At 41.1% G+C, this 24,238-nt stretch overlaps 1 protein-coding gene across 3 annotated transcripts in view; it reads left to right on the top strand.

Annotated features, from left to right (window-relative positions):
* raraa (retinoic acid receptor, alpha a) overlaps nt 1–24,238 on the top strand; it is a 172,919-nt gene that overhangs the window by 12,157 nt on the left and 136,524 nt on the right. The window contains exon 1 of one of the 3 annotated variants that reach the window (XM_061755523.1): nt 3,778–3,797. The exons of the other annotated variants lie outside the window; for them this stretch is intronic. The gene's annotated coding sequence lies outside the window, so the exon portion shown is untranslated. Of the gene's footprint in view, nt 1–3,777; nt 3,798–24,238 lie in introns of those variants that run through there. 3 annotated transcript variants of the gene reach the window in all.

Genomic DNA, 24,238 nt, shown 5'->3' with positions numbered 1-24,238 from the left:
ATCGGCTCCGAGTGAGCACAGCGGCAGGGGGAGATAATGGTCCTGGACAAAGATGATTCTGCGCTAGCTGCGGCAGCTAGCATGTCCTCGGTGGCACGGCTCGCAGTATTCGTCTGTACTGCACTGCTGCCTTGGCTCATGATCGTCAAGACTATAAAGCTAGTGAGCCACTTATTTTGTCTGTGTGGGCTGTCGTCATTGTGCAGCCAGACTCGGTGATGAGCCATCAGGCCTTATCACTGTCATGTTGGACTGAAGAGCCTTTTGGATGGCTGGATTTCTCTGCTTGCAGCTGGAGAAGTGGATGGGAAGTCTGAATTACCTCCTCATACAATTTGGTGAAATGATCGCTGGTGTGCTACTTGTTTCTGTGTGCATCAGTGTATTCTATGAAGTGCTCCAATGAATTCTTGAGGCATTTGTGTGGAGGTACTTACCTTCACATACTCTGGACATGTATGTCTAGGCTATGTACACAGCCTGTAGACAGACTATCATTTAAAATTAACACCTGTGCATTCCGCCATTGGTTTGTTAGTTCAACATAAGTTCCCTTTTTTCTGCTCTTTGTGTATTGCCGTAATAATTTTTGGTACTGCGAATAACGTGCAACATATGGCTGCCATTTACGATCAGCGGCGGCCGTAAAGGAGTGACTGCAGTATGCAAATGTCAGGATGCTAATGGTATTGTAATGTAATGAAGTGCGTGGAATATGACCGATAATGAGGTGTGGCTATTGAGTGTTGATGGCTTCTTCGCAGCCTTGCCTTTGTTGTTTTCACATCTCGTTTTCGCTGCATGACACCAGTCTAGTACAAACCCATTAGTACATACACACACTGGCACAGAGTAAGATGTATGAAAATTGCACTTTGTTGATTCATGGCATTGGCAAAAAGAGATATTGATCAATAGCTTGAGAAGTTGCTCATTGAAATGGTGGAATTAAATTGGGCAGAACTGAGACAGATGTGTTGCAGTAAATTAAACAAGCGGTCCTGTCTGCTGGGTGACAGCACAATGGTGATTAGGGTTTCATGCGAGCTGGCCTATATTATTTATAGCTGTGCTGAGGCATGTCTGCAGTTGAATAGACCCACAGTCCATTGACCGGGCATATTACAGGAGGCCGCCTGGTAGCAAGAGGGCGCTTGAAAATGGTTTTATTTCTTCATGTCGAGGTGCATTTTTGTCTAAATGAAGGCGGGTGCCCCAAGTGTGTTGTTTCCAGACCTTACATGTATGAAATGTGTTGACACTGTTCCAGGCGGGCTCCTTGCTCCAGGGTGATTTGACCTGCATTCAGCCATTCCCATTTTTCCTCACCTTAGTTATTATTATTTTTTTTTAGGATAATACATTATCTGAATATACTGGATACATTTTTCTGCTTAGCCTCCTGTCTGAAGTAGGGATCAACAATGGAGGAAGTAATCAATTAATTATTATTATGATTAATGTTTTATTGAATGGGAGAGTATCTCAGCCAATGTTGTATTGACCAGAGCAATGACACAACTCCTCCGGCTGAGTTGAGTCATATTGGAAGTCTGCATGAATGTAGTTTGACTTGCCAGAACTGATGCCATGTTGTTCTTCCTCAGACAACACACTGGTTTAACTGATTCAACAGCACCTACGCTGGTTGCAGCCAAATAGTGCACCCCTTTTTGCCTCATCTGTTTTAAAAGATGATTACTCAACAATTAGTTCTACACAATCGATCTATTAATTGATTAATTGTCAATTTGCCTATCTTGAGTCTGAATATTTGAGAATGTAACTATGGCTGCAGCTATCGAATATTTTACACACAATAATTCTACTGATTAGCCCATTGCTTAATCAAGTAATCGGATAAAAATTCGTTTTGCATTGTTTACAAAATGTGAGGTGCCAGGTATTGATGTGGTCCACCTGGGGTGTCCTGCTCACATTCCACACTATAAAATCTGTGACTTTATGCGTGTGTGGCTTTCAAAAGTGGGAGTTGGCTTTGTGAGTGACCTGAAGTCAGTAAATGAGAGTGTAGAGTTGGCTGTTGTGAGCTCAGGTTAGCGTCTGGCTGTAAACGGCTTAACCGTTTGCCAATTTGAGTTTTGAGTGCCTGGGCGGCAGTCGTTACCATGTGTTCAATCAAGTGATTGAAAGTGTGCCAGTGGCTGTATCTATCCTTGAGCACTTGGGGGGGCATTACAATATGTTCTAACTCCCCGCGGTAGGCTAAATTAAATTAGCTAACAACGATACCTTGTTTCAGTGGTCGTAGATGTGCGGTGGCGTGAGTCTGCAGCAACATTAGTCCAGTTGGAAAAATGATCACTGCGAAACTTCGAGGGAGAGATTTTGCCTTGACTTTTTTGTCACTGAATTATTCAAATTATTCAATTAATCATTTCAGTATTCCACCAAATCATTCTGCTGGCTTATTTAGAGAAGAGACTGGTGCTCTTAATCTTGTATTTGTGTCGTAGAGTTTTGTTTACATTAGAGTGTGGGAAATGGCAGTGAAAGATCAGATCCAATTTATTACATTTTTCTAATGATGTCCAGTAGCATAACACAAGTTATTGTATTTAATTGGCCACAGTAAGTCTGTGTTTGTTTTAATTATGAAATCAATTGAAGGATGCTTGTTGCGTAAGCGTTTGCTATTTGTGTCCCATGCCAGCAGCATTTTCTCATTCTTGTTTGGCACTGAGCCCAAGAACTCTGTCCACTTGTCTGGTGACTTTAACGGGCCACTGCCAGGCCCCCCCCCTGAGGGTGCGGGGGTGGAGTGACTCTGATAACTTTGAGCCAAATCTGGTTCCTGCTCTCAATTGCCTCTTTTTCGTTTCCTCCATGTGAATATGAGTGTGACTGAGCCGTGGCTCTGTGGCTCGCCTGTGTTCAGATACCTTGCCTGGCTTTCATTAGGCATAAGCCTCCCCTTTAACCACAACCAAAGTCCCTTCATCCTCCAACCATTGTTTTCCTTTTGAATGAAACCAAGTACCTAAGCCTCACTCATGACACATGAAATACATGGCTTTATGTTGGCACTGCTGGCTATTTAAACCTGTGATCCAACCCAGGCTGTGCTCATTAAATCGTGTAAATGATGTAACGTTTTGCCGCTGCTGCTGTGTGCCAGCCAGCAAGACATATTTTTCCACTTAGGGATTCCAATATTTGTCTGTGTCATAAACACCGGGCATCTGGTTGCCAGTGGTAGTCTCCTTTTCTACTTTGACACTGAAATGTGGCTGAGTTCTTCAGAGAGAAGCTGTCTGGCTGCTCATTTAGCAGTTTTTGTAGGTATGATAAATGTTACTAATCACCTATTGGCCCCAAAGGTCAAGCCTTTTCCTGGTCACCCATCACCTCCCTCCTTCCTGCTGTCTTCTAGCAGCACCCCGTGGATAGCCTTTATCTTGCTCAAGCAATATTTTGTCCAGACTCCACAACTATGCACTTTCCTTGTCTGCAGTAAAGTGTGAGATTATCTTCCACGTAGCCTCTGGAATTCATTCTTTGTAAATAGAATCTTAGCAGTAATGCATAAAAAAAAAAAGAAATCTGCTGTCAAGTAGGGATGAAACGATGTACGGTTTTCCGATAAACTATGGAAAGAAACTTCGATTTCAGTTTAATTATCGCTACTCTGAGATTAGTTGTTTTCGGCTTCTCCCACCCGGTGTGTGCCATGACAGGCAATGAATGGAGAAAGAAGACGCAAGCTGTCAAGCACAAAGAAGAGAAGAGGAGGACTCCCAACAGCCAATAAGAATGAGAAGACAGCCCAGATGTCGGTGAGATTTTTTTTGCACCTCGGGGAGAAGTGTGTGTGGATTTTAGTTTTCATAAGACTGCAGATGTAAAATTAATTCAGGTAATTGTCCTGTAGTCACTGGTGATGTAGTGGTGCACTCACCTGACTTTGGTGTAGGTAGCAGGGGTTCAGTTCCAGCTCAGCGACGATATGAGTGTGTTAATGGTCCTCTGTCTCTAATCAGCTGAGATAGGCTCCAGCGCACCTGAGAAGCAGAACTCATGCTGAACAGGTTAAGTTTTATCATTTGTTTTAGCAATATCATGATAATACTGATAACCATAATAGTTTTGGTCACGCACATTTTCACCCCTGCTGTCCAGTTTAGTGAGCAACAGGCCTCTAGACTTCAGCCTCTTAGGCACAACTTGCAAACATAGTGCAATGTAGCAACAGAGCTTCAGATATTTTTCAGCACTCTGCACACATAATTGACTCAGCAGGTGACACGTAGGTATGAAGGCAGTTTTGATTTTTCCACTTTTAAGATTGTAGGGTGCAGCAGCAGCCTTGTGTACTGGAAGTGACATTAAAGCCACGAAGCAGGTTTTTGATTAAAGGGATCAACCGTGGACGTTCTCCTTGCTAGAACCTCCTTATTAGCTTCCCATCCGTGTGTAAGATTGTAATCGGAGCCTGTGAGAATCTCTCTGAACGCTCTTCGCTGACTTAATGTTAGTCTTTATCAGACCACCTACCGTTCGAGACTGAAACAAGTGTTCAGGCACTCAATTATGCTTCAACTTCTTCAAGACACAATTAATTAACAATTTCATACTATTGTCAGAATTTTCTATGATCAATTAATTGGTTAGGTTATTATCATCCCTGGTTTATATCACAAAATTGTCATGTGTGAACATTAGCAGCACAAATGTCTGCTTGTCTACTTCTAATTAATATCGCAGAGTCGACGGCTCTGAAAACTACCTTCGAGTGTACAAACACGGGGTTTGTTGTAATCGCTCATGTGCTCCTAATGCTAAGACAACCATGACTCACAATATGAATGAAGCTAATTCATGGGTAAAATATTGATTCTTTTCAATGTGTACTTTTACCATATGACAATCAATCAACATTTTCATATTTTATTTATTATACCAAATTCCTTGATATTGTCTTCCATAAAAGACGTGAGAATGCAAGGTGGCAAGATGGCATCTTGCCCATTTGATGCCTTGCCCAAGGATACATCTACTGAAAAAGCAAATTGACGAGACTGACTGTCTTCTAAACGGGCCCATCATACATATTTCTTATTGTGCAGGGGACTTAAACGTGTGATCCTGTGGTCCTAAGGCCAATCATTACAGGCTGGTTTATGTAGTTATTTATTTATTTGCAAATCCACCTGATGATGTTCTGTTGTCTTAGTAGGAACTGACAGAAATTCAATGATGAAAGAACAAGAGCCAAAATTCCACTCCTGGCAGTTCCGTTGCCAAGGCCAGATTACTCATAATTCCCGAGGACAGAACTTTAACAAGTAGACAGTGAAAGTCATTTTCAAGGGCAACTCTATTGAGTTGACGAGTGCATCCCAGGTATGAATGTTGTTTTCACCATCACAATGTCATGTTTCCTGGATGCATTCCAACCAAGCTCTTTCTTTTCCCTTCCTCTTCTCAACTTTAATGTCCCATTGGAGACTGATGGAGCCATTTTACTGCTAAGCTGCATGAAGAGTGCTACTTTAATAATGAAAGAATACTGCTAAATGAAGCCTTGACAAATCTACTTTGTCCCTGTCCCTACATTGTGGTTTGATGGATTAGGCCTTTATTTTTGTGCCACTTATCTCTTCAACTACGTTTTTATATTATTTTAAAATAACAAAAACGCGTGCAGGGCTTTAGTAGGCGGGTATCATGGGGCGACGGTGCGATTTGAGGTATTGTCAAAGAAGCGAGGTTGTGAAAGAGATTGGCTGGTGCCAGGGAGGGGCTTTGCATGAAAGTTAAAATTTGCATACAAATCTCCAAAAATGGTGATCTGTGGGGCTTGGCCAGGCAGCAGTTAAAATTCCTCAAGTCTTTGAGAAATGTTTTATTTGCCTTTGCTCCCATCACACACTGTCTCGGGAGGCTCCAGGCGCTGAGATCATAAAGCCTGGTGGAACATCAATACACAACTTTTATTTTTTTCCACATTTTATACTTACCTTTTACATACTTGTGTAATTTTCCACATTAATACAGTGGTACCTCGACTTACAATTGACCCGATTTAGGAGTTTTTCGAGATATTTTTTTTTGCCACTCACAGTTGAAGTTTACATTAAAACTAAACATGAAGCAAAGACAACTAAACGGTGTGTATTTAAGGGAAGCACATTAACTTTGTCTTACAAAAGTCCGCTAGCTTAATCCTAACACAAAATGCAAAATGGCATTGACGGGCTAGTGAAACTAGCATCGATGTTGCTGAATAGGCAGATATTCTATCCTCTGCGAAAAATGACTAATAGTATTGCAGCTTAATTGAGACTGTCTTCTGTTTCATCAATCTTATCTATGTGTAGTATGATGCTGCCCCCTGATGGCCAAGGCTCACACATCTTAATAAGCAGCACAATGCCCATTGAATTATCATGATGTACAAACAGTTTCATTCTTTAAAGTTATTACTGTACGTTGTTATCAAGTACAATACTGTGCTAATTTTCTTATTAAAAACACCTTACAACATTTTTGGGTGGTGTGGGTGGGTCAGATTAATGGCATTTCCATTCATTGCAATGAGGAAAGATGATTTGAGGTTTGATGAGTGTTTTAAGTTACGAGCATAGTCACGGAACAAATTTAATTGAGAGTTGTCAATTTTCTATCGCACTAATGTCTTTGGCTACTGTGACATTTCAATAATACACAGAGTTGAGCATTTTTTTATTTATTTTATTATTATTTTTTTTTTTAGGTCACTGTACTTACTTCAAGCTCATGTACAAGTGAGCCCAAACTATTATGTTGAAACTCACCACCACCACTACTACTACGATATTCAGTAATGTTTTTTTTTTTTTTTTTTTTAACAGCCCAAAATTAGTGACCGAGTACCCACTTCGGCCTTTCCCCAATGCCACACCGCTGTTGATGCACAGCAACCATCAATAGGACACATACACATTTGTTTCTAAAACAACGAAGGGACATGTATTGAAAGCATTTGAATAGCTCTTTGTCAACTCATTGATTCCCCTTCAAGATCAGCATCAATTCTCCTCTGCTATGTCTTGTCTGTTCGTGCAGGGTCAACCATGTTAAAAAAAAAAAAACACTTGCTGTTGAAGTGAAGATTAATAGAAATTATCAGCAAGATTCGCTACTCTTGACAATATTTTGGGATGGTTATATAATCCGTCGGTGTGTTTTCTAGCGCCGCTACTGACAACCGTCATATAGCAACTGCCCAAGGGCAGGAATGTTTTGTGCTAGGTTGTGTCCGACAGGTGGCTAGGAGATGCTAATTGATGAATGACCAGGGTGATATATGAGCACCCACGACTAGCCCAAACATAAAGGCCCAGCGTTTCATTGATGCTCTAAATCATTTCCAACCAGCCCTGTAAAGCCAAAACATTCCCTTCATTAGCATATGAAAGACCATTTGGAGAGGCACTGTCCTTTCTAAACCTATTGTCAACACTTTTGTATCTACATTAACTGGCTGGCCTGAGGAATAAGTATCACTCAGGAGTAATGAATGATTAACATGACCACGAACTAAGCTTTTCAGAGTTTATGTGGATTTTTCTTTGTGGTTCTTTCTTTTCCTGATTGTTCCTGGCTGTGGTGGAAGGAACACAACAACTTGAGTTCTGTTTTTCAATGCAATGAAACTGCGGAAAACAAACCAGTGCTATGCACCAAACATTAAATCACAGCTCAATAACTGTAGCTTCTTTTACACGGGGATTCACACAGTGACACAGTGTCCGGCAATCATATAATTTGATTCGTCATCACTCATTTATGAAATACTATTTAAAATACAGTGGTGCCTTGAGACAAATCAAATGTGAAGAAATGAAACTGTTTGCCGCATTTTTTGCTTCAACTCAATGGACATTGTGCTGCTCCTTCCGGTGTGCACGTCTTGGCCACCTGGGGGAAGTATAATACAGACACAGCTATACATGGAGATGGTCTCAGCTTCTCAGTATGAAGTAGTATTAGTTGTTCTTCGCAGAGGAGTAACAATATATGCCTGTGAGTTCAGTGGACCCCACATCTATGCAGCATTTGAGGATCGACTGACGAATTATGCACTAAATAATTGTTTATATAATGTTTAACATTATAATAGTGATTTGTTCAAGACTTTTCTTTTTCTCTAAATCACTGTATGAAACAATGAAAGCATTGTTAATTCTGATAATTGTTTTTGTGTTTTTCTAAGAAAAAAAAAAAGTACCGATTAGAATACTGTTTAACTACTGGACCGATAACTAGTATTGATAAGAGTAGGAGTATGGTTATAATCTCAACGACTCAGGGTTGTTTATATATACCAATGACCTGGAAAATACAGAAAAATCCCAGGTTCAGCAGTATAAAAATATGACTCATAATGACTAACAATTGACATATGCTCTTCTACATTTCACAGTCGCAGTTTCTATGACACAGCATACTTGTTAGATCTGAAATGCAGAAGCATGGCAACAAAAGTTGTCTACTTCATACCCAATTTGCAGCATCACAGTCTCAAATGACATCTGCTTCTTCCTCTTATCAAGCCTGTGTGGATATGCACCATCCCACTTGGGGGATTGCATGACCCTCCTCATTGTTCTGTTTGGATGACTGAAGGACAAAGGCGGTTTGGATGGAGCGTGTGTGAATTTGCATCCTTCCATTGGGATCCTTGTCCTCCTCTGTCAAGAGAGGTCATGTGATCCATGTGTGACTTAAGGGGGTTTCCAATGCTGAGTGCCAGTACCACAATGAGAGAGGTTCATATTATGTGTGTTTATGGCTGCTGATGGGATTTTGTTGAAGCCATATAGTTGGAAAAAAGAAAAAAGCGAGATTGTGACTTTCCATGCTGTAGGGCTGCCATTCCTAAGAAACCTGACACCTGTACACTCCTGGTCACCAACCCTCATTTCTCTCTGATTGGCAGTGGAGGTTTAGTGCTGTCACAATGAGTAACTGTATGTCCCACAGCTGATGATTGATTTCACTTGAGTGTGAAAGCGGCCACGATCAAACCCTTTTAACCACCCGCTCCTGAGTAACACAAATCACAGTCTCAGGTGCCAGTGATGGGCCTGACATTGAGTATCATGAGATACCGCTGTTCTCCACTTGGCGAGAATGAGGGTCCCTCAGCAATTGAGACCTACACATGTGGTAAATTGTGTCCCATTTGAAAAGCAGAATGACATATCTGGCTGGGATCCAGCAGTGAGGGGCCCTATTTTCTACTTAAGTGTGCATTAAAGGTGAATGTCTGCAGTGCTTTCCTTTCACCTATCATCATGGATGAAGATGTGATTCCCCACGACTACACTCCTGTCCACTCCAATCATAGTGCAGAGACTCACTGTGCAACACATGCACGTGCACACACACGATGGCATAAAGTCAACCCCATTTCATTATTTCTTTTCCTCTAAAGTAGACTGCCCTTGGTCAAGTGTTTCAGTAAAACCCACCACTCAGACACACTTAAGATCCACAAACAGGAAGTGAGGGCATGGAGTGAGGGAAGGAAATGACTCCAGGACTCCAGCAGGGCTGAAGCCCAAGTCATTTGATTGGCTGACACATTGTAGTGCTTTAAGCTAGTATAACAATATCTTTTTCCAATATCGTACACCATAATAAGCTGGCTGGCTAGTGTATTTTGAATCTCCATAGTGCCTCTACATGTGTTCTGTTTGCCTGTGTTCCATTTCCAAGAACACAAACGGGAACAGTGTTGGTTGAATTGGTCTCAGAACTGGATGCCCTATTTCCATAGTTGATTTTACTACTTGGCAGCAACGAGCAGAAGTTGTAAATGAATTGAAGCCCTACTAGTTAGCTGCTTAAATAGGCTGTTGGACAACTCACAACAAAGTAAAAATAAAAGGTGTACTTTCTGTGACCAATTTTCCATTTTTCCATGGGACTTTACCCAAATTGGTACAAAAGCTGGAACACGTTCTATCTTTATCATACACTCACGCATTAGTAAAGTCATAATTCTAATACATTCTTTGAAAAGTAAAACACAAATTAAAAAGTGAGGCGAAAACTGAGGCATGTGACGACGTATTCTTACGCCGCTGCACAAATTGCGCACAGTTTGCAACCCCGAAACATCATGTCTGTACCATCGTAAACCGAGGAACCCTTGCATTGACAGTGGTGAAATATTAGGGAGGGGGTGAGTTTGGTGGTTAGCCCACGTACAAAACTTTGAAGAAAAAATACAGTAATAGGAGTAGAGTACTGCGACCTGGCTGGCAGCCAGTTCAGGGTGTAACCTGCCTCCTGCCCGATGACAGCTGGGATAGGCTCCAGCACACCCGCGACCCTAGTGAGGAGAAGCGGCTCAGAAAATGGATGGATGGATAGGAGTAGAGTAATAGCAACTACGGGTTGAACCTATTAGTCGACTAGTTGACTTACTACTCTGCATCAATGTTTTATGCTTGACGTCAGCTAATCGCTGATCACGTTTTTGGCATCTCGTCTTCCAACTGTCCCATTTGCAAAGCACTTTAGACTCGTCCGTCTGCTACACATGCCAGACTATAACACTCCGGAGCAGCGAAATGTCTGGCTAAAAAAGGCCATCGCCTTTTCAGGCTTTGATTTTGTTTGTTTTTATGCTGTTCCATTGAAATATGTCTTCACGTGAAACCAGTCTGTGGTGCAAAAAAGGTTATGTGCTGACAAATGAACAATAACGTCATCGATTAATCGACTCTCTACTTTCATCAAATTAGAGTTGACTACAAAAAAATCAAGTCGTTTAACCCCAAGTAACAGTGTAGCTTCAGATATGCAATAGACTCCTTGACAGTGGTGGCCAGCGTCTGCTGTACTTTGTTTGTAAGAGTTGGCTTGAGTATTTAGATGTGAAAAGGTTTCGCTCAGAGCCTCAGGCCTTAGTGCTTTTCTGTTCCATTCCATGTTTTACAAGGCAGTTAATGTTTCTGAAAAGAATTTTGCTACACTATTGAGAAAAGAGACTGCTGTCAAACATACTTTGTTCAATGTTCTGCCATTTAAAATTGATATAAAATTTTACAATTTATGGATGAATCATTATTAGTCTGTTCGAACATCTATCGAGGGAATCTGTGTGTAGCTTGTGGGGGGAAAAAAAAACGTCTGTAGTGAATATGACTGTGACTTGATTTATAATTTTGCTTTTCAATTGCTCTTTTGTTGGTTAAAAAAAAAAGATTGTGAAATCGATTTTCTGCTTTTAAACTTGGGTCTCGGGGGAGATTTTTTTTTCCCATGTAATGGAATTACAGCACTTCTCAGAAGCTTGTCTTCTTCATAGTGACACGTTCTTGGTGAGGTACAAAAATGTATTTTATAAATGGTATTGGTTTTTATTTATCATGTTCTTTGGAAGCCTGTGTGCTGGTTGTACATCTAGCGAGAATTGGACAGGTTCTGGAGTCTCAATATGCCAATAAGAGGCGCCAAAGCCGCGGCTGACAGATATCTATCAAGTCTGACCATGATGAAATCCGTGGTAGGTTCCATGAAATCTAATATGTTCAAAGCACACTTTTGTACTCTTAGCTTACTTCTACATGTTCTAACAAATGTATTGTTTTTAACATAGTTTGAATACAAATTGTGGCTACATTCATCTCTGAAGCTATTATGGAATGACGACATTCATGCTAGATTTATCTGCGTCTTGCTATAAAAGCACTTTTGTGTTTCTTATTTGTGCATCGGGACGAGGGGATTTCTCCACTGCCACCTGATTCACATTGCAGTAATTGAGTTGTGGCCATAAGCGCTTCTGTGGCTGTCGAGACACAAAAGGACTGTTTTACTCCAATTTTCACATGATGCCGGCGAGAGCGAGAAGGTCTGAACTATTGGGAAAAGGATGGGGTGATTCCAGGCAGAGTGAGAGCGAAGGAGGCAGAAAGAGCAATCTTTTTTTCTTTTTCTTTTTCTTTTTTTTGGTCTATACGCCAGAGAGGCTGGAGAGTCACTAAAGCTGGAACACGTGGATAAGGAACCACAAAGCTCTTCACATCTTCCCCCTTCTTTCTTCACGTGTCTCAGAGCTTAGAGCTTCAATCGATTTGAGGGGAGATTTCCTCGTCCAAATACAGGAAGATTGACGTTTTCGGGGTAAGCCCGAATTTGTCGCCCCTGTCAACGCCACATAATTGGATACCCCTCCACTTTTATTGTTCGTATCAAACACCATCTTGCTTTTGAACAGCAGTATTGTTTCTCATTGTGTGACTGCCAAATTGTTAGGTTATACTTTTTGTTTGAAACATTTTTGTTTGTTAGTGAGCAGGAATATGCTATAACTACTAAGGCTGTGTGATAAGGCCTGAAATTCATATCACAGTATAAATGGACTGCCTTTACAGTAAAGGTATAGGCCAACTGTATATTGAGATATGGGTTTTTACATGATAATGGAAACACTTCTGATTGGGCTATATAGTCCCTTAGCAATGCTACATTGATTAAAAAGTTAACAGCAAAAAACAAAACAAAGAGGGAATGTAATTTTAAGAGCAGCAGATCTAAAAAAAATAAATAAATAAAATCTTCACTCTATGTTGCATAGTGTCAACAAACATAAATAACATTGTTGATAGTATAAGTATTTAATTTACTAATATACTTTTGACATTATAGCCTTCTCCTGGTTGGCATTTGAGTGATTTTCGGACATGTGCGCTTGCTGTGTAGCCGTTGTATTATTTTGTCTCTAGACACTTATTAATTTACCTGCTAATTTGCTGTTCAAAGTTGATGACTCACTGCTGTTCCAGCCAGACCTCTCTTAAAAGTGTACTGTACTATTCTGCACTCCCTTTGATTTCACGTTAGCTTAGGGGTTAATATGATTTCGCCATCTTCTCCTGTTGTCTCTTCTTGCTCGGTGTTATCGCATGAGTAGCTACTCCTAACCTTCCTTTAGTGATAAACATACTTAGTGAATTCGAGGAGTGGCCCAGCACCGTGGAAGGACAGTGTTTAGCCGCACCGACTACCCAGCCGCAGCTCGTAGCTGGTGCCGATCAAGTTAGCGCAGCGCCTAGCATTTTCCATATAGTTCCCGAGCAGCTGGGAGGATGGGGGACCGTTTGATGAAGGAGCACGTACGGCTCGCTCCTTCAGCTCCATGGTCAGATGTGCTTTAAGCCATTTTCTCACCGAGGCAGATACGATGATGTCTTAAACAAGCATTATCGCCAAATATATAGCGCATTTACTGTACACCCCTTATAACTGAGTAGATGTGGTTTTGGCCAGGGAAGAAATCATAAGATTTTAATGTGGCTCTGAACGATCTGGTTTATCCAGGACATGCATTTGAGGTACTATGTGACATTTCCCCTAATTTTCTAGTAAATATTGCCAAATTAAAGGGAGAAAGTAGACTTGGCAATTTAGTGCTGACAGTAGAAAGCCTTATAGTATTTTCCTTAAATGACTTTTACAAACTGTCTGCCAAATAAAGCATTGGGTAGGCAAATTATTTGTACCAATGTCAAGTTTAGTCCTTGATTTGTGACATCAGAATTGGAACATGTGGCTCCATCACGACAAATAAATGTTTGGACTGATTTATTGGTCTTTAATCTGATACAATATCCTGTTTTGTCAAAATAATTGATCTTCCTTTTCTGCCATGCAATAATGGCGTCATTCCCCTAGACTGATGCTGGTTCCACTGAGCTTTCACCCACTTGTCTTTTCATTTCCTGTTGTGCCCCCTCATGTCATGTGTTGCCTAGTACCATCCTGTTCTTCTTCCTGACCACACCGAGAGGGGATCCTTCCTACAAAGTCTCCTAAATTGCTAACAGAATGAGTGCAAAGAGTTCTTATTATTGCGCTTGTTTTTTTGGGCTGCCCCTTGGGCTGCTCTTTATCTATTCATTGTGAAATATCACGCTTTCTCTCAAAATCATGTAATTATTTCATTAGACTCTAAATGTATTCATCACAGTTTTTTATCTTGTGATTTCTCATGGGGATGCACAGTCCTTTGATGTCTTCAAATTCACTGTCACTATCTGGCACTCGCTAAGCATGGTTTGGATTTTTATCTTCACCTAAACCCTCCCTTCCATTCACTGCCCTGTCTCCCCCCCTCCTTCCTGTCATGATTTAGATCCCGACTTGTAAGTGGGTTGGGAAGTGGCCCCGGCGGTTGATGTGGAACACATGCCTCCAATGATTCACACTCTGCGTGCTGTAGGTCATGGCGGTCTGCCTCGCCAGCCCACCGCCTCCCTCGTTGTCAAGCATGGCACTCCTGTGTTTGTGTTCTCTCTAACCCCCTCCTTTCCACACTTCACATTTTTTAATGCTACCCTACCAAAAACTGGACGGATTTGAATAATGAGAGCCTTGTACTTTGTTGTTAAGCCAGATTTGTTCTTTTTTTCCCCCCCTCTCTCTCTATTCCAAATTTGTATTTGTATTCATAGCTGCCACCGATCACAAAGACTTACTTGTAAGGATAATCTCCTTTGTTGAAATAGATAATTTAAGGCATTTTCTTGGTGTTTGAGTTTAAGCAAAAACTGCTCTGTATTCCCATCGAACCAACTGGATTTGTCACAGGTACCCCACCCTCCAAATGCGGCGATATGCTTAACTACTCCAAACTCAGTTTATGTTTTGCGCAACTGACCTCTTATAGGGTAGTGCTTTCACATTGCTAGACACTGCCAGTTGACTAGAGGCGGTTAAAGCTGCGGAAAAATAACGAGTTTGATAAGGTAAGCTAAATCTTATTTTAAAAATGTGTAAATGCTGTATATTAATTATAAAGCCACACCCAAAAGGAGGGAAAAATACAAGTACTACAAGAATAAAGAAGTTACGATAGTAAAGTTGGAATTTTACAAGGAAAACCTATAGTTGTTGTTATCTAGAATAGTCATAATATGATGATAAATATATAATTTTAAATGTATTAAATTATTAGTAACATAACAAAAAATGTCAGAATTTTAAAGAATAACGTCTCAATGTTATGAGATGACTAAATTTGTAATACTTTGGAAAAAAAAATACATGAACAAAGTCATAGTAATTTGACATGAACAGAATCATAATATGAGTAAAATGTAATTTTTCAAGAGCTAAGTCAAGATTGTGATGAAAATGTTGTAACGTGATGAAAAAAAATGTTGCAATCCTACTACTCCTGAGAAATATATATGGTGTATGTGGCTTGTAAATGAAGTAGAGTCGATCAGGTAACATAAATGGCTTGCGGCTTTTTCTTCCACCTTGTGCTATCAATTGCAGCCACTGTCTTCCCATCCACACTTCTCTCTCTTTCTCCTTCCCATTTTCTTCTCTCTATCACTTCCTGTTTCTCGCCTTCTTGGATCGCACAACTCCTTAGGTGACCACATCTGACCTTCCTCCACTTGCACACTCACAAAAACACATGCGCATCCATCGACTGCCAGATATACTGTACATGCTGACTAAATGCTCTTAGGCATTCCTATACAGAAAATGAATGGCTCCTTCCTTCCGCTTCACTGAAATCGGCAGATGGACGGTCGGTCCAGCACACTAGCAGCAGTACCTCAAGCGTGTGGAAATATTTTCCTAAAAATGAGACAGGTAGCATGGACACTTGCAAAACATGCAAGTATATACTCAAATTTAACAAAAGCATAAGTGCTATGAACGCCCATCTGAAAAGCCATCCGCTAACGCTAGTTGACAAACAGCCTAAAGACTCTCGTCAGCTGTCACCGAACAGTTAATCCCAAGTGTAATAGTGAAGACAGACAATATAATGTAGCGTCTGCTTAGAGAATTGTGAAAATGTACGTTTTTTTGTCACCAACTAGAGTTTTACTCAAGCCTTCATCCCGCAGACACATGGCAACTCGGCAAGATATTTTTCCTCCTTAAAGTTGCGCCACCCCTGACTCACTCATTCAATCACAAATCATGCTCAGACACCTTCATGGCCCCACAGACACTCAGTGTAAAACTCTTGCAACAATACACGTGACTTAACACAACTGTATTTTTGCTACAATACAATATTGCAAAGCATTCCCTCCTCCTGTAATTTTATAACAATTATATACCATACTACTATTATATACGGTAGTGAGTCACGACCCTGTTGTTGTGTTTTTGCTCAGTGTGAAATCTGGGCTTGTTTCGTAAAAGAGCATTTAATTTTTCTGCTTGTTACTATAAGTTGCTGCATAGATTGATGGACAGATGGATGAAAAGATATACAGTATTTGTAGCAACTAAATAATTATCTGCCCAATTAAGTGAAATTGGATAATTTCCCGCAGCACATCTGATGATCTCACGGTACACTAATGTGCCGCAGCACAGTGTCGGGAAATCACTGCCTTCGTTCCATATTATTATGGTAGGTAACTATTGAGTAATTTAATCGTTCTGGTTTTTCTTTTCCACAAGCACTTGACTAAATATGTTTTTAAATGATGGTGCTCAGTTTTTACGATACCCACAACATAACAACGTGCCTCGTAAAGTGTAGCTTTATCCCAAAGACATGTCTTTATGTTTTTTTGCGATTTAAGTGTAAATTGGTGTTAATCCGTTTTACAGGCAGGAATTATACTCTCTGTTATAACAAATTTTTGGAAGAGCTCCCAAATCAGGGCGTGAAACAAAAGGGGGAGTGCTTCAAAATATGGTGTGATATATCTGGAATCGATAATTGGACCTTCTTTGATTGGACCGTTGTTACAAAACGCCATGCGATACGCAACGCAGAAAAGCGCAACCGCTCTACAGTATAGACGAGAGGGTGTAGCCGACAGTGCTGAGTAGTCTGCAGTTGCTCTTTGGGGCGCCTCCTGACAGGAACTTGGCAGCCAGAAACAAAAACAAACTCCCTGTGGTGGGCAAGCAGGCTGGGCCGTGCAGTCCTCTCCTCCTCCCTCCCACATGTTGCCATACATGTTGGCCATTGCAATACCAGACTCGGCTCTGTTTCGGAAACCTGAGGGAAGTACAATGGAATCTTCAAAGTTGAACACAATCAGTCCTCAATTATATTTGGAATCATTTTGTCCACAGTACAAAGTGTTACTATCACATTCACATATCGTTGATGAGCTGTACAGGTAGTGTTTTAACTAAAGGTAGAGTATCAAACTGCTAGCACGATTTGAATGTAGCCTCGGACAGCGGTTATCTTCTCCGAAGCTGTTGCGTCATTGTCGTTAATGCTCGCTGGTTCATGTTACTCCATCCTTACATCTTTTTTATGTTGTGTCATCATACGTCGAGTTTGGGATGGAAAGTACAGTTATTTGTTTTCAAATGTGGGTAGTACAAGTGAAAAGTCAACACAAAAAAAAACACTCAAGTCACACCTGAACAATCTACTGAATTACAATATTGAAGTATTTGTACTTTGTTACCTTACAAAACTAATTAATCAAACACTAATGAAAACGTTAAAACAAATACTGTAGTACTTTCTTGGATATAACCACTGACCACCTAGCGGCTAGCTAAGAAGCTAATGTAGCAGTCTGCATCTTCACTCTTGTCAGCACAAAGTACAAATTGATGGACTCAAATGCAAAACAGAATTCAATTCTTTGATGCTAGCTGAAATGACCTCTTGTGAGGTGCACTGATATGCTGATCACCCATTATGAGTTTTATATCCAAAATTCTAAAACTAAACTCAACTTTATATTTATAGTACTCTAACAACAGCCACGGGTGTACCAAAGCAATGCACACAAAACATTAAATAATATAAATAAGAATACAATCATACAGTAGATAACCACTTGACATTTAAACACAAACATTTAAGACACATTTTTCCTTTATGTTTTAAACTCCAAATTTGAACTGTGGAGCTCTTCGAGAGACATTTGATACCTGTGCTCCTCACCTTCTCTCTGCTCTATACTTTCCTTGCCCTGGTCATTCATCTTCCTGGATCATTTCAGTTGATATATTTTACTCCCAGTGTGCTGGATCCGCATCGGTTTCCAAGAACACCATTCTATCGCCGCCTGGGGGAGTAGAAACTGCTGCCAAGGGTCCCAAAATGCAGTGCCGAGGCAGCAAAACCCTCAGTAATCATGCTGTAACTAGCGATGGACATATGGGAGGCCACTGAATCCAACATGGAGGCCCAATGATCATAACATGCGTTCTCGGAATCGCGTCAAAACAAAAATACACTCAAACATACCATCCAGGTCCTGACATACGCACAACATATGTCTTCGCTGTGCACTTTGCTCTTTGCTGCTTGCCAAACACAGTGGAGTATTGTGCACGCTTACTTGGTGCATGGCCAAAGCCAAAGAGAACCCAGATTGCTGAAACAGAGAGCCCACGTACAAACTGGCCAGTCAGGCTATAGTTGTTACAGCCTGCTATGGTTTTCCAAACCAATGGGGAACGGTTAGCTGAGTCCATAAATTGTGTATGTGAATGCATGTTTATGTGTGGGTGCATTCTTTTTGATCAGCCTCAGTAATATTTTACTTTGCCAGAACCAACATGGCACCTCAGTTGGATTTCGTAAAACACTGTTGAAGGCAGTTGCTTGACTTTTAATAGTGCTGTGACTTTTATATATATATATATATATATATATATATATATATATAAAAACCCATTTTATATAGCGAACACAATACAATGAATAATATAAGTAAAAAGACAATAAACTACAAATATCCTGTGGTAAAGTACCATTCAAAATATCTTGTAGTTCAACCAGTTTTCAAGGAATGTACACTGTTGTTGTGTACATTCTAAAGCAGTGTAAAGTAAAATGTTGCTCACATTCATGCTTCTCTAGCAGTGCTGGAAATTTATTTCCAGGTGATGTAAACCTGCTACCGCAAAGTAGTACCGCTGCTGCAGTTACGTTAACCTTCATTCACCGTTCATACAATGTTAGTGTAGGATCCAAGGTGTAGGGCATCTAAACTCACTTTGGTCAAACAAAAACTCTCAAACTCATAATCTCTTGGAGCATATGCACACTGGGCAGACTCAGTCGGCTCAAAAGTGACCATAAATTATGACAAAAATTGTTAAATTCATTGTCATTACTGTATATTTTTTTTTCCATCCATCCATCCATTTTCTGAGCCGCTTCTCCTCACTAGGGTCGCGGGCGTGCTGGAGCCTATCCCAGCTATCATCGGGCAGGAGGCGGGGTACACCCTGAACTGGTTGCCAGCCAATCGCAGGGCACATACAAACAAACAACCATTCGCACTCACAGTCACACCTACGGGCAATTTAGAGTCTTCAATTAATGCATGTTTTTGGGATGTGGGAGGAAACCGGAGTGCCCGGAGAAAACCCACGCAGGCACGGGGAGAACATGCAAACTCCACACAGGTGGGGCCGGGGATTGAACCCGGGTCCTCAGAACTGTGAGGCTGACGCTCTAACCAGTCGGCCACCGTGCCGCCTTAAACAGTCAAGCTGCATTGGCCGGGAATCGGACCCGGGCCTCCTGCGTGGCAGGCGAGAATTCTACCACTGAACCCCCAATGGTTATATTTTTTTTTATAAAGTATAATGTTAAAGAGTGCACATTTTCTGATTAAAAACATAATACAAAAGTCTGGAATGATAAATGGAATTGCCATTGAGTTCAATGGGGAAAGATGATTTGAGATACAAATGTTTTGACTTCCAAGTGTGTTCAAGGAACTAATCAAACTCATATTTCAAGGCACCACTGTATATGGTTATATCACACAGCTCGAGGTGCGAAGTAGTCCGATGCTTGACATGGTTGTGTCTAATGTTTTTTCCACAAATGTGGCATACTGAAAAAGACTTCCTACATACTATATTATATCTAGGGTATCAGTCTGTGAACGTTTTGATGACTGTGGTCCCCTTTTGGGGGCCCAGCCAAGAATTTCTCTTGCGTGTGCCAGTTATAGTTTATTGTCTGATTTGCGACATGCTACTGGAATTTCAGTTGAAGAAGTTTCTTTGATGTTATTGTCATTACTAAGTGGACTACAAATGGAAACAAGGCTGCTTCCGCTTTGGTTATTTTGCAAGCACAACATATGAAACTCCTGTGAATATTCTCATTCATCCAGGTCATTTCATTCTCAAGGCATTGAATCGATCGCAACTGGACTGGTCTGTTTGTTTTAGATGTTTTGCCTCTCATCCGACCACGCTTCATCAGTTCATGCAACAAGATTTAGTTAGGACGCACTAGCTAGTGTCTGTGTGGAAAACTCAACTGTTTATGCTCCACCCAACGACTCTGGCGGACTGACAATGGTCTCTCGGCCAGGCGGCTTAACGGCTCTCTCCCTTTTTTTGCATTCCAAAAGAATAATGCCATACATGGTTTAGGGCATTCCTCTAAGTTGGATCATAAATAGTGGAGTTTTCCCACACATACACCAGCTAGTGTGTCCTAACTAAGCCTTGTTGCTTGAACTGATTAAGCCTGCTCAGATGAGAGGCAAAACGTCTTCTAAGACATACAGAACAGTCCAGTTGCGATCGATTCGATTCCCTGAGAACACATGAATTATAAACATCCATCCGTCCATTTTCTATACTGCTTATCCTCATTAGGGTTGTGGGTGGGCTGGAGCCTTTGAGCGAGAGGTGGTGTACACCCTGGACTGGTTTTCAGCCATTCAGGCAACATAGAGACAAAAAAAAAACCCACTTACATATGGACAATTTAGAGTTCAGTGAACCTAAAACGCATGTTTGTAGAACACTCAAACTCCACGCAAATATGTCGAAACCGAGATTTGAACCTTGATGCAGACGTGCTAACCACTTGGTCACTGTGCTGCCCTGAATAGTAACAATTCAACGAATGTATTTGTCTGTTTACACTTTCTGTGGCACATGTACCAAGCTCATGTACTGTAGCACAGGAAGTGGGTTGGTTATGTTACCACCAGGCAATTTGTGCAAGTATATTTGATATCCGCCATAAAAGAGCACACCACTGCAGAGTCAAAGTTGTTTTATGTCACGTGTGTTCTTATAACGTGCAAGCAGAGCGGACCTCATGCTGTCAGTTGGACCAAAAAACACAATTATAAACAAGAATAGAATTTTAATAAACTAAAACCGATATTGACAACAAAAGCAAGTTCTACAGACAGAATCATATGAGTATGTGGCACCTGTTTCCCCTGGGAGAGCATTAGCTTCCATGTGCACAGTATACTGTATATCCCTGCGTGTCTTTGTTATTACTGTGTGGTAAGCACTCACTCGCATCAAGTAAAACCTCCCACCAAATGAGGTATAGAAGACAGCATCAAGTGCCCTAGATGAACACTCATCAGCACACACACGCACACGCACTTCCTTTATCTGGTCCCAGTAGGCCCATCTCAATAATGGCCCCCCAATCAATCTTGAGCCCTCCTTGTCCACACTCATTTTCCATCAATTGGCACCTTGCAAAGAGTCTCCGAGGGCTCCTTCGCATCCTGTAGCTCAGCTTGTGTGCTGTCTGTAAAATACGGGTGACGTATATTCAGGAAAATAGACATTGTCTGCTTAATGATATAACATGCATGCAAGTTGGCATCACCACTGGGGTCGAAAGTCAAATGTTTGACTTGCCCCCGGGCACTGGCAACACATGCTAAGCCTCTGGGCATCTGCATACAGTACTTTCTTAATGCCTTTTTTCCCTAACACCATTACCATCTTTTTTGGACACAGTCAGCATAAAAATCATCACAATTGCATAGTTGGCAGTATCACTTTGTAAAACAGGGCACACCTCTTTTAGTCGTGGTGCAAGTCATAGTCATGGTTACTCGCAGGGGACCGCTTATAACGGTAAAACCACATAAATGTAAATGCTACACTACACCAAAAATCGCAGCTCAGTAAGTGCGATTAAGGTTACGGTTCAGTTCACATTGGGTAAAGGAAGGAAAGAAAATGCAAAACAAAGTGCCCATGTTTCGTGTAAACTGGAACATTCTTATGACATTTACAATGAAACATCAACAGCTTAAATCTTTTTATAAAAAAAGTTCGGTCTGTAAAGTGCTAGTTTAAAAAAATAAAATAAGAAAAATAAGCAAATCACTAGCCATGACGACTGCTAGCCAGAAGCTGAGCTGCACTGTATTTGTTTACAGACTAGATGTTACACTTCTTATCCATTTCCTAATACACTTTGTGGGATTGATGATGAACGCCCTATCATATTACATAATCGTCCCTTTATTTGGTTATCATTTTTAATGGGATAGTTTTGAACAGAGGTCAAAGGAAAACTGTGGCCGTTTGGCACCTGTCTTGTGAAGAAACACTTAGCATGTGCACATACCATCTACATCTCCTACTCGGTCTTATCTGAAACCGCCTTTTGAATGCCCTTTGCATATGTGATTTGTCGATAGAATACTTAAATAAAAGTAGCGATGCCATGAAACACTAGTACACTTTGCTTTACTGTTTTGACTGTGACGTACTCGTGCAAGACTACACTGAGCACAATTACTTAGGCACAGGTCCACCCCACCGTTTTCCACATTTACATGGGACCGGTAACCTGAGTTCCACTTTGAGATGCATTGTCAAATGCCTTTTCAGGAGCCAAAACTGTCGTTTTGTAAACAAAATTGAAAAGACACAGGCACAATGGCAGCGTCGTAGCTTAAGAAGTTTATCCGAGGCGAAACTATGGCTAGTGGAAAACTTTACCTAATATCCTGCCTTGACGACTTGCAAAATAGTTGGCTATGTGGCAATTTATATTGGCATTTTGACAGTCTCTACAGAGACTGATTCCTTAATTAATCTAAACAGCCACTGAGATCCTTTTGCACCATGAGCACTCATGAGCAATGCAGAACCTAAACCTAAAACCCGTTTCTCCAGCGCTTTTTCATAATTACTGTAAAACAGAAAAAGAAAAGACTCCCGTCTCTTCCCAGATTAATCTGTCATGCCATGTGAAAACTTTGCTTATTATTGTTACTGCTTGATTTATTAAAGGCCTCTATCTGGGTCAAGCATCCCCCTTCTTCCTCATTCTTCTCTTCCTTCTTCCTCCCTCCACCTAAATAAGAGCCCACCCCCTATGTCTCTTCCCTTTGTCTCTCATCTGGTTTTCTGTTTTTGTTAAAGGACACTTGATTAATGGTGCCACTGACAAAGGCTGCAGTCTACTCTGGTCCTGGGTTGAGATAGGGCTCCGTTCTAGGTAAACCAAAACACATGTGCTCAGGACAACCCCGGGGAATCCCTGAGGGGAGAGGGAGAGAACGGACATAAACTACAGTAGTCACTAGTGTCTATACATTGATGAAGGGCCCTTCCTTGTCTGCAAAATGTGTATGAAATGCAAACAAAATGAGCAAATCTCCTCTGGATATGGGCTTTGAATCATAAACGTTATCATCTTTCAATAATGTCAAACTGCTGAAGTGGGCCTCCTAATAATTCGGATGAGGCAAAAGAGTAAGAGTAAAAGAAATGGAAAACAACATCCAAATATTCCTCCTAATTTGATCTAGAACGAGTTGTCCCTGTCTAAACCGCAACGATACACGAATAGAGCCTCCACCCAACTTTCAGTGTGCCAATGTAAAGAGGGATTCAGTGTGTGGGTTAGGTTGCCGACGGATTTTAGGGAGACCATGCAGCTGGTCAGCAAGGTCACCGTCCAACAGCAACACCAGAGCTTCTCCACACCCAGAGGAAGGATGGAAGACTTCTAAAGAGTCTGCCGCACCCATTCACTGCCCATTTTTTCCCTCAGCTTCCCCGTGGGATGATCTTGAGGCCTTCCTCTGGCTGTACGAGGATTAACTGCGGCTTGTGGACAGCCATGCAAGGAGTCATGCAGCGAGCAGCCATGCAGTAACTGAACTCATCCAGTAGAAAGCCATTCTCTTCCCACTAAATATTATTGTTGATCCACTTAGGTTGTGTTCACACTTGGTTGGTTTGGTGTAAAGTCCCCTGAAAGGAAAACTATATATGCCTTGTAAATTTGACACATCACAGAAACGAGTGTTGTTAACAAACTTGGCAAATTTCAATGATTTAAAAAACATAAAGTATATCAAATTAAACTTTTTTTAAAATCAAGCCGTTCTTCCCACTTTCAGACACTGAAAGCAGAAACGACGCCCCGCTCAACTGTCCATCAAATACTACTACTATGACCAGGAAAAAATGGATGCTACTTCATCCAGAATCTTTCTTATGC

Source organism: Phyllopteryx taeniolatus, chromosome 19 (assembly GCF_024500385.1).
Source record: "Phyllopteryx taeniolatus isolate TA_2022b chromosome 19, UOR_Ptae_1.2, whole genome shotgun sequence".
Lineage (NCBI taxonomy): Eukaryota > Metazoa > Chordata > Actinopteri > Syngnathiformes > Syngnathidae > Phyllopteryx > Phyllopteryx taeniolatus.
Note: the sequence above shows the minus strand (reverse complement) of the source record. Positions and strands in the feature narration are given on the sequence as shown.